The sequence below is a fragment of the Ailuropoda melanoleuca genome, chromosome 3 (genome assembly GCF_002007445.2).
Source record: "Ailuropoda melanoleuca isolate Jingjing chromosome 3, ASM200744v2, whole genome shotgun sequence".
Taxonomy (NCBI): Eukaryota; Metazoa; Chordata; class Mammalia; order Carnivora; family Ursidae; genus Ailuropoda; species Ailuropoda melanoleuca.
The window spans coordinates 80460481-80475488 of NC_048220.1; the positions used below are offsets into that span (position 1 = coordinate 80460481).

General features: G+C 35.3%; 1 protein-coding gene and 1 pseudogene across 1 annotated transcript in view; one reads left to right on the top strand and one right to left on the bottom strand.

Moving 5' to 3' along the window:
* TMEM232 (transmembrane protein 232) overlaps window positions 1-15008 on the bottom strand; it is a gene marked incomplete at its 5' end in the record, with an annotated part of 218342 nt that overhangs the window by 27600 nt on the left and 175734 nt on the right.
* Window positions 10437-11420, top strand: LOC105237936 (annotated as a pseudogene).

Below are 15008 nucleotides of genomic sequence, written 5' to 3' on the forward strand. Positions count from 1 at the left end.
AAATTATATAATTTTAAATGTGAAATTTGTTTCAAATCCATTTTAATTTTATATATCATACAAGGTATTTGTCAATTTTCTTGTATATGGAATTCCAGTCATCCCAGCACCATTTAAGAGACTGTCCTTTATCCATTGTCATTACATTTGCACCTTTGTCAAAATACAGTTGACTGCATTTGTGTACGTATATTGCTAGACTTTTTCTGTTCTGTTGATCTATTTGTCTTGATACCCATACCACACGCTCTCACTTGCTGTAGTTTCATAACAAGTGTGGATACCAGATAATAATCTTATTTTTCAAAAATTTTTTTTAAATTCTAGTTTTTTTCCCATGTAAATTTCATAACCAATTTTATGGGCTACAGCTATAAAAATACTTTTGAGATATTGATTGTGATTGCATTGTAGCTCCGGATGTTTCAAGAATATTGACATCTTCACAATATTGATTTCACCAATTCATGAACACTGTACCTCTCTCAGATTTTTTTTGGTTTCTTTTATCAGTGTTTTTGTTTTTTTTTAACTTTCTGCACATTATATCTAACTATTGCATGGTTTGGTTTTGCTGCTATTGTAAAACATTTTTATTGTGATTCTAATTATTAATTACTAGTATATAGAATTACAGTTGATTTTGTATATTGGCCTTTTATTATGTAACCTTGCTAAACTCACTTATTTTGGTGACTCTTGTAGGTTTCATAGGATTTTAGCAGATTATTTTTTTCTGTAAGTGTGCATTTTCATTTTCCTTTCTTCATTACATATAATGTAAGCCATAAGTTCTCATAGAGTTCCTTTATTAGTTTGAAGAAGTTCTTTTCTATTTCTAGTTTTACGTTTTTTAAGATTTATTTATTTGTGAAAGAGAGAGAGAACATAAGCAGCAGTGAGAGGCAGACTCCCCACTGAGCAGGGAGCCAGATATAGGGCTTTATCCCAGGACCCCAAGATCATAACCTGAGCCTAAGGTAGACGTTAACCAACTGAGCCACCCAGGTGGGCCTATTTCTAATTTTAAAAGGTTTTGTTTTGAAGGAATATTGAATTTAGTTAAATGCTTTTCTTCATCTATTTAAATAATCCTTTAAAGGTTTTCCTTCTTCAGTCTAGGAATATGGTAATTATAATGATTGATTTTTCACTGTTGAAATGGCACTCCTGGAATTAAAACCACTGCCTCATAATTTATCTTTTTCCCATATTGCTGAATTTGATTTGGTATCATTTTGTTAAAAATTTTATGTCTATGTTCATGAAAAATATCCATCACTGATTTTTTCTTGTAACACCTTTCTCTGGTTTTAGTATCAGGGCAGTGCTGGCCTCATAATATGAATTAGAAAGTGTTACTTTCATGAAGAGTTTTTGTAGAAAAGATAGGATTTCTTCCTTAAAGGTTTGGGAGAATTAATGAATCCATTGGGCTCAGTATTTTCTTTCTTGGAAGGATTTTAACTATGAATTCAATTCCTTTATATATATTAGTCATATTACACTCATTTCTTCTTGAATGAACTTTGACAGTTTTGCCTTTCAAGGAATTTTCCTATTGAATCTAAGCTGTTCAATTTATGGGCATTAGTTTGTAATATTATTATCCTTTTAATGTCTGTAAGATCTGTGATGATGTTTCCTTTTTCAATTTGATATTGATAATTTGTAGCTTCCTTTTTTTTTTTTTAAACTTGGTAAGTCTGGCTAGAGGTTTATCATTTTTATTGATCTTTGCCAAGAACTAGCATTTGATTTCCATTTACTCTATTGTTTTTTCACGTTCAGTTTCATTTATTATTGCACCTATATTTATTATACTCTCTTCCACTTCAAGTTTGCTTTTCTTTTCCCATTTTCTTAAAGTGGAAGCTTAGATCACCAATTTGAGATGTTTTGTTTTCTAATATAAACATTTAATGCTATATGTTTCCCTTTAAACATTCCTTTAACTGCATTTAACATTTAAAATATTTGTTTTCTTTCAATTTAAAACATTTTCTCCTTTTCATATGACTTCCTTTCTCATGGAATTAAAGTACACACTTCTAAATAACCCAAGTATTTGGAGATTTTTCAGATATCTGTTTCTGTTTTCTAATTTAAGGTCCTATGTATACATGAAAATGATTTATATTTTGCTATTAGTGGGAATGTTCTAACGTTAATTACTTAAAGTTAGTTGATAGTGTTGTTTCAGGCCTTGATATCTTTACAGACTTTCTAATTGTTATATTAGTTGCTGAGGAAGAGTTTTATAGATACTTCAAATCCAAAGTATGGATTTCTATTTCTCTTTTCACTTCCATTATTTGGTTCATGTATTCGTAAGCACAGGTTTTAGGCCCATACATTTTGAGGATTGTTTTTTATTCTTAGTGAATTGATTTCCACCCCTATCATTTAGTAATGTCCTTTTTTAGTTTAGCCCTGGTAATGTTTTTTGTTCTGAAGTCTATGTCACACTGCTTAAGGTGTTTATGTTTTATAATATTGGCCTTTGTTTATTGCCTTATGGAATTAAAAATAAATCTTGGTTTTTATAAAATAAAATTATAGAATAACTAAACAGGTTGACTATGATGAGTAACTCAGTTGAGGAAACCAAGGCTCAGAGAGTTCAGACAAGCTAATAGAGGCTCAAATGAGAGTCTGAGATGAGGAAATTAAAGTGCTGAGAGGCTGGAGGCTGTATTAGAACCTACATAGTGGTAGAGCCAGAGCTAAAATCCTTACACTGGGTCTAGTTTCACCCAAACTAAAAACATGTCTGCCAATGCATTTGCTGTTAATGAGCACCTTATTATCTAATAGTTCAAAAGGTAAACAGTAGAGATTTAAAGTCAAGTATCTTATGCCTGGGATTTTCAGAATGGGGATTCCACTTCGCTCTGGTAATAAATTACAGGGAACAGCTCATTGTGCTGCAGGTAAATGCACCAAAAGAAATTGTAAAGTCATTTCCATTTTGTATATTCTGATCTCATGACATCAGTGAAATAATCAGTATGTGATAGCAATGTGACCCTCAAAGTCAGCTCCAGTTTTTGGTGCAATGCCTTTATGAATTAGCTATTATTTTTTGGTTTTCCAGGTGCTATGCTTTACAAAAAAGCCATCTGTTAAGCACCTCACGCATGGAAGAGAGTATATGTATGCATTGGGGTAGAGTGTCTTCCATTGTATTTGAAACTCAACACTGCCCTTTATCACTTTTGCAGGAGAGACGATTGACAAGTGCAGTTGATCTAAAGTCATTAGTAGATTGCTCTTTTAGTTTTTTTCTTTCACTGGTGTCATCCTTATAAATTGATTAAACATAATTAAAACACTAGGCTATATATTGGGAAATTGTTTTATCGAAATATCTTTTCATTTCCTGTCCTTTCTTCCATGTTCTCTTATTCAAATTGCTACAGTAATCTTGGAATTTTTATAGCTGTCCCTTTTAAGATACATTTTCAGAATTTGCTCAGAGAAGACTTGATGGAATCTATTTTCAGTCTCAGTAGGAGAATCCTAATTTGCATCTCCTCATGGGTTGCTGTGGCCTAAATTGATCTACACTGACCTAGTTCATTTTAAATCAATTCAAGTTTTTTTCTGTGTGCACACAGAACCAACTACTACCTGTTCTTAGAGGCTGCAAAATCAATCCCAAGGAAATATAAGCAATCTAGATGGATTCTTTAAATCAAAGTGTACTGTGTTGTACTTCAGAATTGAGAAGGGCACTGAGGTGAAACTAAGAAGTTAGAAGAGTTTAATCAACCAACTAGTCAAAAATTTTATCTGTTGTCTGTATACAAAATACATTTTGTTCCTGCTAATGTCTCTTACTGTATCATCTGATGTCATTGCTATAAAAATAAGTTCTAATACCATGTTACTATATTTCTTTTAAGTATACTTAATTTCCTTTAAGTACTTTGTGGCAAGAGGGACAACTATTACTCTCCTACAATTGTAAAGATTGTACTAGGCTATTTCTTAAGGCCAAGATTCTGTAGCCAGCTTTACTTAAGAAGTGAGATGTTAAAAAAAAAAATCTAAACTGAATAAGGTTCTTTAGTAGTTTACTTTGCTAGAACATGCTGTGCTATTTAGCCAGAGTTAACAAAAATAATGGAACTTCTCTATTTTAGCCTTGCTTGTAAACAAAATTTCTCAAGTTGCTGAACTATAAGGAGTTAACAATTATAATAATTCTTTTGTATTTAAAAAAAGATCCATACTGGAAATATATCACCCTATTGAGCTTTAAAAATACCAAATGTGCAATAAATGCTGTTCATAAATGCCTATAATATTAAGTATAAATAATAAATGCTATAAGGAAAGTAGGGCTATAGGAGTTCCTAGAAGGAAAACAAAACTTCTTGCTGGAAGGAATTAGGAAATGTTTAATTTGATAGTAAGTCACTTCCACAATTTACCTGCACCTGTGCTAAGCCTAGAAGAATGAGGGTGAATCCAAGAGTTGTATACTGTAGCAAGATTGGGCAATAGATTGTAAGATGAATCAAAAGTGCAGAGATTTGTAATAAGAATTTAGGAGACTATTTCAAAGTGCAGGTGAGGGTTGTGAAACGTGAAGAGAGTGGCCAGTAGAGATGAAGACCAGGTAGAAAAGTGAAAACATAACTTCAGGCCACTATTTGGATTTGAACAGGAGGGAGAAGAGTAAACTAACCAACTGACTACCTACCTACTAACAAACTAAATCAAGTCAGTGATGTTGGGTCTAGGTAGTTCAGAGGTTGACAGTGCTTTTACCAAAATAGAGGATAAGAAAGAGGGCCAAATTTTAGAGGATCCATTAAATTCTTAGCCTTTTGAAGGCTAAGGTAGATACTCATTTGATTACTGGTGATGATGCTAATAGTGTACCGAGTGTTTGGTGTCACCAAGATGTTCAAGTAGAGGTGCCCACCGAGGAGTTGCACAGGGAGACGCATGGTAGAGAGGTAAGAAAAACTTCCAAGGGAAAGACAGTAGTTAAATCCACATGATTACAAGGAAGAAGGTAACAGCAAGGAGAGAAAACTTTGGAACAATTCCTATAGTTGGGAAGAAAATCCAGAGAAGATATAACCACAGATGGAAGAGGAAAACTAGAAAGAAAAAATGCCTTAGAAAACAGAGAAGCAATTTTATTTTTTTTTTAAAGATTTTATTTATTCGACAGAGAGAGAGACAGCCAGCGAGAGAGGGAACACAAGCAGGGGGAGTGGGGAGAGGAAGAAGCAGGCTCCCAGCGGAGGAGCCTGATGTGGGACTCGACCCCGGAACGCCGGGATCACGCCCTGAGCCGAAGGCAGAGGCTTAACTGCTGTGCCACCCAGGCGCCCCAGAGAAGCAATTTTAAAAGACGGTAGTTCGGCAAAGTCAGAGACATGGATATATGATATGTTAAGAACAAAGAAAAAAGCTTAAAAACCAGTTACATTTATTTTGTAGAAGGTTTTTTCTTTCTTTCATTCACTTCTTCTTTCCTTTCTAAATATTTATGGGCATGAATCCAGAACATTATGTATCATGAAAGTGCAAATTGTCTATCATCATACCTCCTTGAGATAATTGCTAATAATTTGGCATAATTTTCCTTTGGCTATTATGGGTTAATGGTATTTATTTTTGTTACAATTTATATGTTGTCTTTTTGTTTTATCTGCTTTGTCTTGAATGAGATCTTGTTTTTACTGTGTATATTTTCTATTTAGAATGTTGTTATTCCTCTTCTGATTTACTCTCATGATTAGGAAGGCATATATTTTATTTTTAATTCTTTTCATTACATTCACAGTTCTCAAAAAGTTCTACATATCAAAAATTATTAGGGTAAAAAAATATATCTTGCATCATATTCTCCTTTTGATTCCTTCCCCACTCTATATAAGGGGAGGAATATAACACATTTTTACTTCTTTACTTTCTCAGATTTTAAAACTATAATGTGTATTTTAGGAGCCACATTAATGTTATTTAAACTTATTAAATAAAAATTTTTTTACACAATACTATTTTATGCAATACTATTTTTATTCGATTTTGTAACAAATTTAAAACAAACCAAAATCTATGTTTAATTTGATTCAATGTTCACTGTCAGTGTTTGTAGAAGTATTAGCTGGATGATAGTTTCTAAAGCTGTAAAACAGATCATTGTCTTCAACGAATCTGTAGAGTGTAATGGCTTTCTTTCAGTGGTATTACTCTTTCTTGTTCTCTAATTTGGTTGAAAACACGCTGAAGCTTTGTGTTAAGTCCATTCTTAATCTCTTAATTTAGGTACTTTATAGAAAGTATAGAGGTGTTCCAGTGAAGATGGTGAAGTCAGAGGACCCTAACCTCACTTTGTCCCATGGATACAACTAGATAACAGACACATCAATAACCCAGAAAATGGCCCAAAGACTGACAGAACAGACTCTTCTCAGCTAAATGTAGACAGGAATCCACATCAAAAAGGGTAGGAAGGGCAGAGACCAGGTCAGGAGCTAAACAGACCAGCAGGAATGTCCCCAAGAGGGAGGCACTTCGTAGGCATGAGAAGGGAGAGAACTAGACCCTCACACCTGAAACTCCAGGCACAGGGAGCCAGAATGGGGAAGATGAATCCCTGTAACATTTGGCTTTGAAAGACAGAGGGGCCAAATTTTTGAGTTCTTACACTCAGTGGGGCTTAAAAGCTGTAATTTAAAAAATCAGTAGGCTTCTAGAAGACCTGGGAGGGGAGGGGAAACTGAATCCCCACCCTTAAAGAGACAGCACAACAAAAGCCCCACAGTGATACAGCACAGAAGCAGCAGTTTGAAAAACACCTGTGGTGTATGGGAGGGAGATTTGTTTACTAATGTCAGAGATGTGCTGGAGAGGCAGGGATCATTGGGAGACTTCTCCAGCAACAAGGGGTGGTATGTGCCATTTCCCGCCCCTACTTCCAAGCCTAGGCACGGAGATATCGGTGGGAACCACCACAGCACAACACTCACCACCTAACTTTCTAACAGTGCAAGTCACACCACCTTATTCTGCAGACACAGCCCTTCCATCCAGGCCTCAGCTCCAGGTTATCTCCCACAGCACACTGGACAAAACACTGCTACACCCTGCCTCCCAACCTTGTGGGCTTCTTTAGATCTGCCGCCTCTCACCTGGCCTGCCTAGGTCCCTGTGCAGAAATTACTGGCACTGCATGCCCCACCCCTGCAATTTCATGCTGTTCAATGCTATCGCGTCATTGGCAAATGCCTGGTCTGACTGAACTTAAGTCCAGGTGGCCCGAGACTGCCTACAAATAGGGGACCAAACTCTGCCCACAACAGGCAAAGAGAGCCATCACAGATAACTGGAAGGAAGGCAAAAGTAGCTCAGCCACAACAGCAGGGTGTATGCAACACACAAAGGAAACACCCCTGAAGTGCCAGGTTCTGGTAAACAGGGATATTACACTGCAGGGCAGTCCAGTATCTCTTCTTCATAAGGCCACTACTTTCAAGATCAGGAAATGTACCTTACTTCCATAACACACACAAAAAGACACAGAGTGAGACAAAAGACTCAGAGTAGTATGTCCCAAATGAAAAAAAAAAAAAAAAAAGGACAAAATGGCAAGAGACCTAAATGAAATGGAGATAAGTAACATGCCTGATAGAGAATATAAAGTAATCATCATAAAGATACTCAGTGGATTTGAGAAAAGAGTGGAGGACCTCAGTGAGACCCTTAACAAAGGAACAGGAAACATAAAAAGGAAACAAATGAAGAATTCAATAAATGAAATTAAAAATACACCATATGCATTCATCAGTCGATAGACACTAGATGCAATATATAGTAGACTAGAGGAAGCACAAGGACACATCAGTTACCTGTAGAACAGAATAATCAAAAGCAAGCTAAACAGGAGAGACAAAAAATAATAAAATATGAAAATAGACCAAGGGAACACAGCAACACCATTAAGCATAATAACATTCACATTATAAGGATCCTAGGAGAAATGAGATATAACAGCTGAAAACTTCCCTAATCTGGGGAAGGAAACAGATATCCAGATCCAGGAGGCAGAGAGAGCCCTCAACAAAATCAACCCAAGGAGGTTCACACCAAGACACAGTAATGAAAATGGCAAAAAGTGGTGAGAAAGAGAGAAGTTTAAAAGCAAGAGGAAAGAAAACAGTTACATACAAGGTAAACCCCATAAGGCTATCAGCTGATTTTTCAGCAGAAACTTTGCAGGCCAGAAGTGAGTGGCATGAACTATTCAAAGTGCTGAAAGAAAAAATCTGCAGCCAAAAATATCCAGCAAGGCTATCCTTAAGAATAGAGGAGAGGTGAAAAGTTTTCCAGGCAAACAAAAGCTAGGGTAATTGATGACCAGTAAACCAGCCCTACAAGAAATGTTAAAGGGAATCTGATTGGAAAGGAAAGACCATAAGAAGGGGTAAGAAAATTAGAAGCACAAAAGCAGTAAAATTAAGTATATCTATAAAAATGTCAAGAGATTCACAAAATGAAAGGATGTAAGTATGACCCTATGGACCTAAAACATGGTGGTGAGAGGAGTAAAGAATGGGTTCAAACTTAAGTGACCATCAACTTCATATAGATTGTTATATGTGAAAGATGTTATATCCACAAATCAAAAACCACTAATAGATATGCAAACAATAAAGAGAAAGGAATCCAAGTATATCACTAAAGAAAGCCAGCAAACCATGAAAGAAAAGAGCAAGAAAGGAACAGAGTAGAACTACAAAAACCACAAGTAACAAAATGGCAATATGTACATACCTATCAATAATTACTTTGAATGTAAATGGACTAAATGCTCTAATCAAATACATAAGGTGATGGAATGGATTAAATAAAAAAGATGTATTTATATTCTGCCTACAAGAGACACATTTCAGACCTAAAGACACATACAGATTGAAAGTGAAGGGTGGAAAAGCATTATGCAAATGGAAGTGAAAAGAAAGCCAGGGTAGCAATACGCATATCAGACAAAATAGACTTTAAAACAAAGACAGTATACAAGAGAAAAAGAAGAATGTTGCATCATAAAGGGAATAATCTAACAAGATACAAACATTGTAAATATTTATGCATCCAACATGGGAGTACCCAAATACATAAAACAGCTTATAACAAACATGAAGTAAATGATAGTAATACAATAATAATAGGTGATTTTAACACCCTACTTACATCAACCAACAGGTCATCCAAACAGAAAAATCACAAAGGAAACAATGGCTTTGAATGACATACTGGAAGGATAGATTTAGCAGATACGTTCAAAATAATTCATCATAAAACAATATACATTCTCTTCAAGTGCACATGGAACCATCTCCAGAATAGATCACATATTAAGCCACAAAACAGTCTCAACAAATTCAAAAAGATCAAAATCATACCGTGCATCTTTTCCAACCACAATGCTATAAAACTAGAAATTAACCATGAGAAAAAATCTGGAAAGAGCATAAAATCTGGATGTTAAATAAATTATCTGATTTGTTAGTATGTAATTGGCTATAGTAATCTGTTATCACACTATGGATTTCTGTGGTTATGTGTTGTATTGTTTTTCTCTTCCATTTCTCATTTTGGTGTTTGAGTCTACTCTTTTTTTCTTAGCTAATGTAGTTAAAACACTGAAATTTTATTTTTTTGGAAATACTGGTCATTACTTTTATCAAAAAAATAACATGCTACTTCACAATATGGGCCAACCAAGAAATCAAAGAGGAAATCAAAAATACTGGAGACAAATGAAAATGAAAACATGACAAGCCAAAATCTTTGGGATGCAACAACGTTTTCTAAGAGAAAGCTTATAGCTATACTGGCCTACCTTAAAGACAAGAAAAATCTCAAATAAAAAACCTAACCTTACACCTAAAAAGCTGGAAAAGAACAAACAAAACCCAAAGCCAGTAGAAGGAAGTAAAAAAGAGTAGAGCAAAAATAAAACAGAAACTAAAAAAACTCAAAAGAACAAATCAATGAAACCAGGAGATGGTTCTTTGAAAAGATCGACAAAATTGATAAACCTTTAGCCAGACTCATTCAAAAGACAGAGAGAGAGAGAGAGAGAGAGAGGATCCAAATAAAATTAGAAATGAAAAAGAAATAACAGACACCACAATAATACAAAAGATTATAAGAAGATATTATGAAAAAATTATAAAGCAACAAATTGCACAACCTAGAAGAAATGGATAAATTCCTGGAAATATATCACCTACCAAAACTGAAGCAGAAAGAAAGAGAAAATTTGAACAGACTGATTAACAGCAATGAAATTGATTCCGTAATCAAAAAAACTCCCAGTAGGCAGATCCTGCACTGGAGGAGACAGACACAGCTGACATTGTCTTCTTCCCATGACTCTTACAGCCATTTCTCTCCTGGGCACAATGGCAACTCTTAAGGAAAAACTGCACCAGTTGCAGAAGAAGAGGCAACCATCCCAAACAATTAGATCACTGTAAGGGGTGTGGACAAGTTGGTATGGCATATGCAATCAGCATTCTGGGAAGGTCTCTGGCAGATGAACTTGTCCTTGCGATGTTTCGGAAAACAAATTCAAAGGAGAAATAATGGATCTGCAACATGGGAGCTTATTTCTTCAGATACCTAAAATTGTGGCAGATAAAGCCACTTTTAAGATTTTGGTGTAACTGTGGAAGTCCACCAGTAGGAGGGAGAGAGCTGCCTCAATCTGGTGCAGAGGACTATTCATGTCTTCAAATTAGTTATTCCTCAGATAGTCAAGTACAGTCCTGATTGTATCATAATTGTGTTTTCCAACCCAGTGGATATTCTCACATATGTTACTAAGTGGCCTAACCAAGCACCCTGTGATTGGAAATGGGTGTGAACTGGATCCTGCTAGATTTCACTATCATATGGCTGCAAAACATGTCATTCATCCCAGCAACTGCCAGGGATGAACTTTGGGAGAACATGGAGACTCACATGTGGCTGTGTGGAGTAGAGTAAATGTGGCCGGCATTTCTCTCCAGGAGCTGAATGCAGAAATGAGAATGGACAATGACAGTGAAAATTGGAAAGAAGAGAATAAGATGGTGGTTGAAAGTGCCTATGAAATCATCAAGCTAAAAGGACATACCAGCTGAGCTATTGGATTGATATTGGATTGGAGTGTGGCTAATCTCACTGAATCCATGTTCAAAAATCTATTCAGGATACATCCAGTGACAACAATGGTGAAGGGAATGTATGGCACTGAGAATGAAGTGTTCCTGAGCATCCCATGTATGCTGAATGCTCAGAGATTAACCACTGTTATCAACCAGAAGTTGAAGGATGTTAAGGTTCCTCCGCCCAAGAAAAGTGTAAATACCTTATGGGACATCCAGAAAGACCTAAAACCCTAAGACTTCTGGCTTCTAGGCTGTAGAAATTTAAAACTATAATGTGATTAACCATGAGCCTTTAGTTTTTCATCCATATGCATGGATCACAGTTGTTTTTATCTTCCTAATAAATATGTTTAATCTGGGCTCACAGAATCAACACCCAGATTTAATGCTTGCTTGATTTAATGCTTGAAATAGGAGCCCTTGAACAAATAAGATTAATTATTGTAGCGTGCTTCTAAAAACAAAACAAAACAAACAACAACAACAAAACTAATGTCCAGGACCAGAATGTTTCACGGGTGAATTCTGCCAAACATTTAAAGAAAAATTCACAGCTATTCTTCTCAAACTATTCTAAAAAATAGAAGATGAAGGAAAGCTTCCAAATTCATTCTGTGAGACCGGCATTACCTTGATGCTAAAACCAGATAAAGACACTACAAAAAAGAGATCTACAGGTCAATATCTCTGATGAACATAGAGGCAATAATCCTCAACAAAATATTAACAAACTGAATCCAACAATACTTAAAAACATCATTCCCTACAATCACATGAGATTTATTCCTGTTATGCAAGAGTGGTTCAATATTCTCAAATCAGTCAACATGATACATCATGTTAGCAAAACTTAGGATAAAAACCATGTGATCATTTCAGTAGATACTGAAAAAGCATTTGACAAAGTAAAACATAGATACATGGTAAAAACCCTCAACAAATTAGGGTCAGATGGAACATGTCTCAACATAATAAAGGCCATATATGAAAAAAACAACAGCGAACATCAAACTCAATGAGGAAAAACAGAGCTTTTTCCCTAAAATCAGGAAAAGACAAGGATGTACACTCTCACCATTTTTATTTAATATAATACTAGAAGTCCTAGCCACAGCAATCAGACAAGGAACAAAAGACATCCAAATTGGTAAAGAAGAAAAACTTCCATTATTTGCAGATGACATACTATATATAGAAAGCCGTAAAAACTCCACCAAAAAACTAGAACTGATAAATGAATTCAGTAAGGTCACAGGATACAAAATCAGTATACAGAAATCTGTTGCATTTCTGTACACTAATAATGAAGCAGCAGAAAGAGAAATTAAGAAAACAATCCCATTTACAATTGCACCAAAAATAATAATATACCTAGGACTAAACTTAACCAAGGAAGTGAAAGAACTGTACTCAAAAACTATAAAACACTGATGAAAGGTATTGAAGATGAGACAAACAAATGGAAAGATATTTCATTCTCATGAATTGGAAGAACAAACATTGTTAAAATGTCATACTACCCAAAGCAATCTACAGACTTAATGCAATCTCTATCAAAATACCAACAGCATTTTTTCACAGAACTAGAACAAATAATCTTAAAATTAGTATGGAACCATAAAAGACTCTGAAGAGCCAAAGCAATCTTGAAAAAGAAAAACAAAACTAGAGGTCTCATGATCATAGACTTCAAGATATACTACAAAGTTATAGTAATCAAAACAGTATGATATGCAGAAAAGTAGACACATAGATCAATGGAACAGAACAGAAAAAGTCCAGAAATGAACCCACAAATATATGGTCAATTAATATTTGACAAAGGAGTCAAGTATATGCAGTGGGAAAAAAGATAGTCTCTTCAACATTTGGTGCTGGGCAAACTGGACAGCTACATGCAAAAGAATGAAACTGGACCACTTTCTTACACCATACACAAAAATAAACTTAAAATGGGTTAAAGACCTAAATGTGAGACCAGAAACCATAATAATCCCAGAAGAGAGCACAGGCAGTAATTTCCGACATCAACCTTGCAACATTTTTCTAGATATGTCTCCTGAGGCAAGAGAAAGAAAAGCAAAAATATACTGTTGGGACTACATCATAATAAAAGGCCTCTGCACAGCAAAGGAAATGATTAACAAAACTAAAAGGCAACCTATGGAGTGGGAGAAGATATTTGCAAATGATGTATCCAATAAAGTATTAGTATCCAAAATATGTAAAGAACTTATAAAAATCAACACCAATAAACCCCCAAATAATCCAAATTTAAAAATGGGTAGAAGACATGAACAGACATTTCTCCAAAGAAGACGTCAGGTGGCCAACAGACCCATGAAAAGGTGCTCAGCATCATTCATCACCAGTGAAAAGCCAAGCAAAATCACAACGAGATATCAGCTCACACCTGTCAGAATGGCTAAAACCAAAAATAAGACACAACAGGTGTTGAGGATGGGGAGAAAAAGGAACCCTCAAAACACTGTTGGTGGGAATGCAAACTGGTGCAGCCACTCTGGAAAACAGTATGGAGGTTCCTCAAAAAATTAATTATAGAATTATCATATATTTCAGTAATTATTCTACTGGGTATTTACCCAAATAATATGAGAACAGTAATTCAAAAAGATTTATGTGCCCCTTTGTTTATTTCAGCTTTATTTACAATAGCCAAATTAGAGAAGCAACCCAAGTGTTGCTCAATAGATGAATACTGAAGATGTGAGATAGGTAGGTAGGTAGATACACATACGATAGACTAGTACTCAACCATAAAAACGTTTGAAATCTTGGGGTGCCTGGGTGGCACAGTTGGTTGGGCATCTGACTCTTGGTTTTGGCTCAGGTCATGATTTCAGGGTCATGAAATCAAGCCTCACATCAGCACCAAGTCTGCTTAAGTTTCTCCCTCCCTCTACCACTGCCCCTCCCTGCCCCCATGCTCGCTCTCTCTCTCTCTCTCTCTCTCTCAAATAAATAAATCATAAAAAGAAAAGTTTGAAATCTTGCCATTTACTGCAACATGGATGGATCTAGAGAGTATAATGCTAAGTGAAATAAGTCAGTCACAGAAAGGTAAATACCTTATGACTTCACTCAGATGTGGAATTTAAGAAACAAATGAACAAAGGAAAAAGAGAGACAAGAAAGCATACACTCAACTACAGAGAACAAACTGATGGTTACCTGGGGGGAGGTGGGTGGGGGAATGGATGAAATAGGTGATGGGGATTAAGAGTAGATTCATCATGAGCACGAGTAATGTATAGAATTGTTGAATCACTATATTGTACACCTGAAAATAACATAAAACTATTTTAACAATACAAATTTTTAAGTTATTAATTGGACTTCTTCAAAATTAATGTTTCTCCTTATGAAACATACTGCCTTGAAAGATGTAAAGACATACCACAGATAGAAAATATTTGCAAAACAGATATCAAGTATTTTACAAGACAAGATATACAGATGCTAAATAAGTCCTTGAAAATTCGCTCTGCGTCAGTAACCATTAGGCAAAGGAGATTCGAGACTACAGCAGGATACTACTACATATCTCTAAGAATGTCTACAGTTAAAAAACAAAAATTAAAATTAAAAAAAACTGACAATATCAAGTGTTCACAACTAGAGCTTTACTGTGTTTCCAGATGGGAAGGCAGAAGAGTGTAGCCACTTTGGATAACAGAGTGGCTGTTTTTTTATAAAACTAAACATACTTTTTACATACAATCCAGGAATCTTGCCCCTAGGTATTTATCTAGATGAAATAATAATATATATTTATCCAAAAATATTTATGGGTATGTTTAT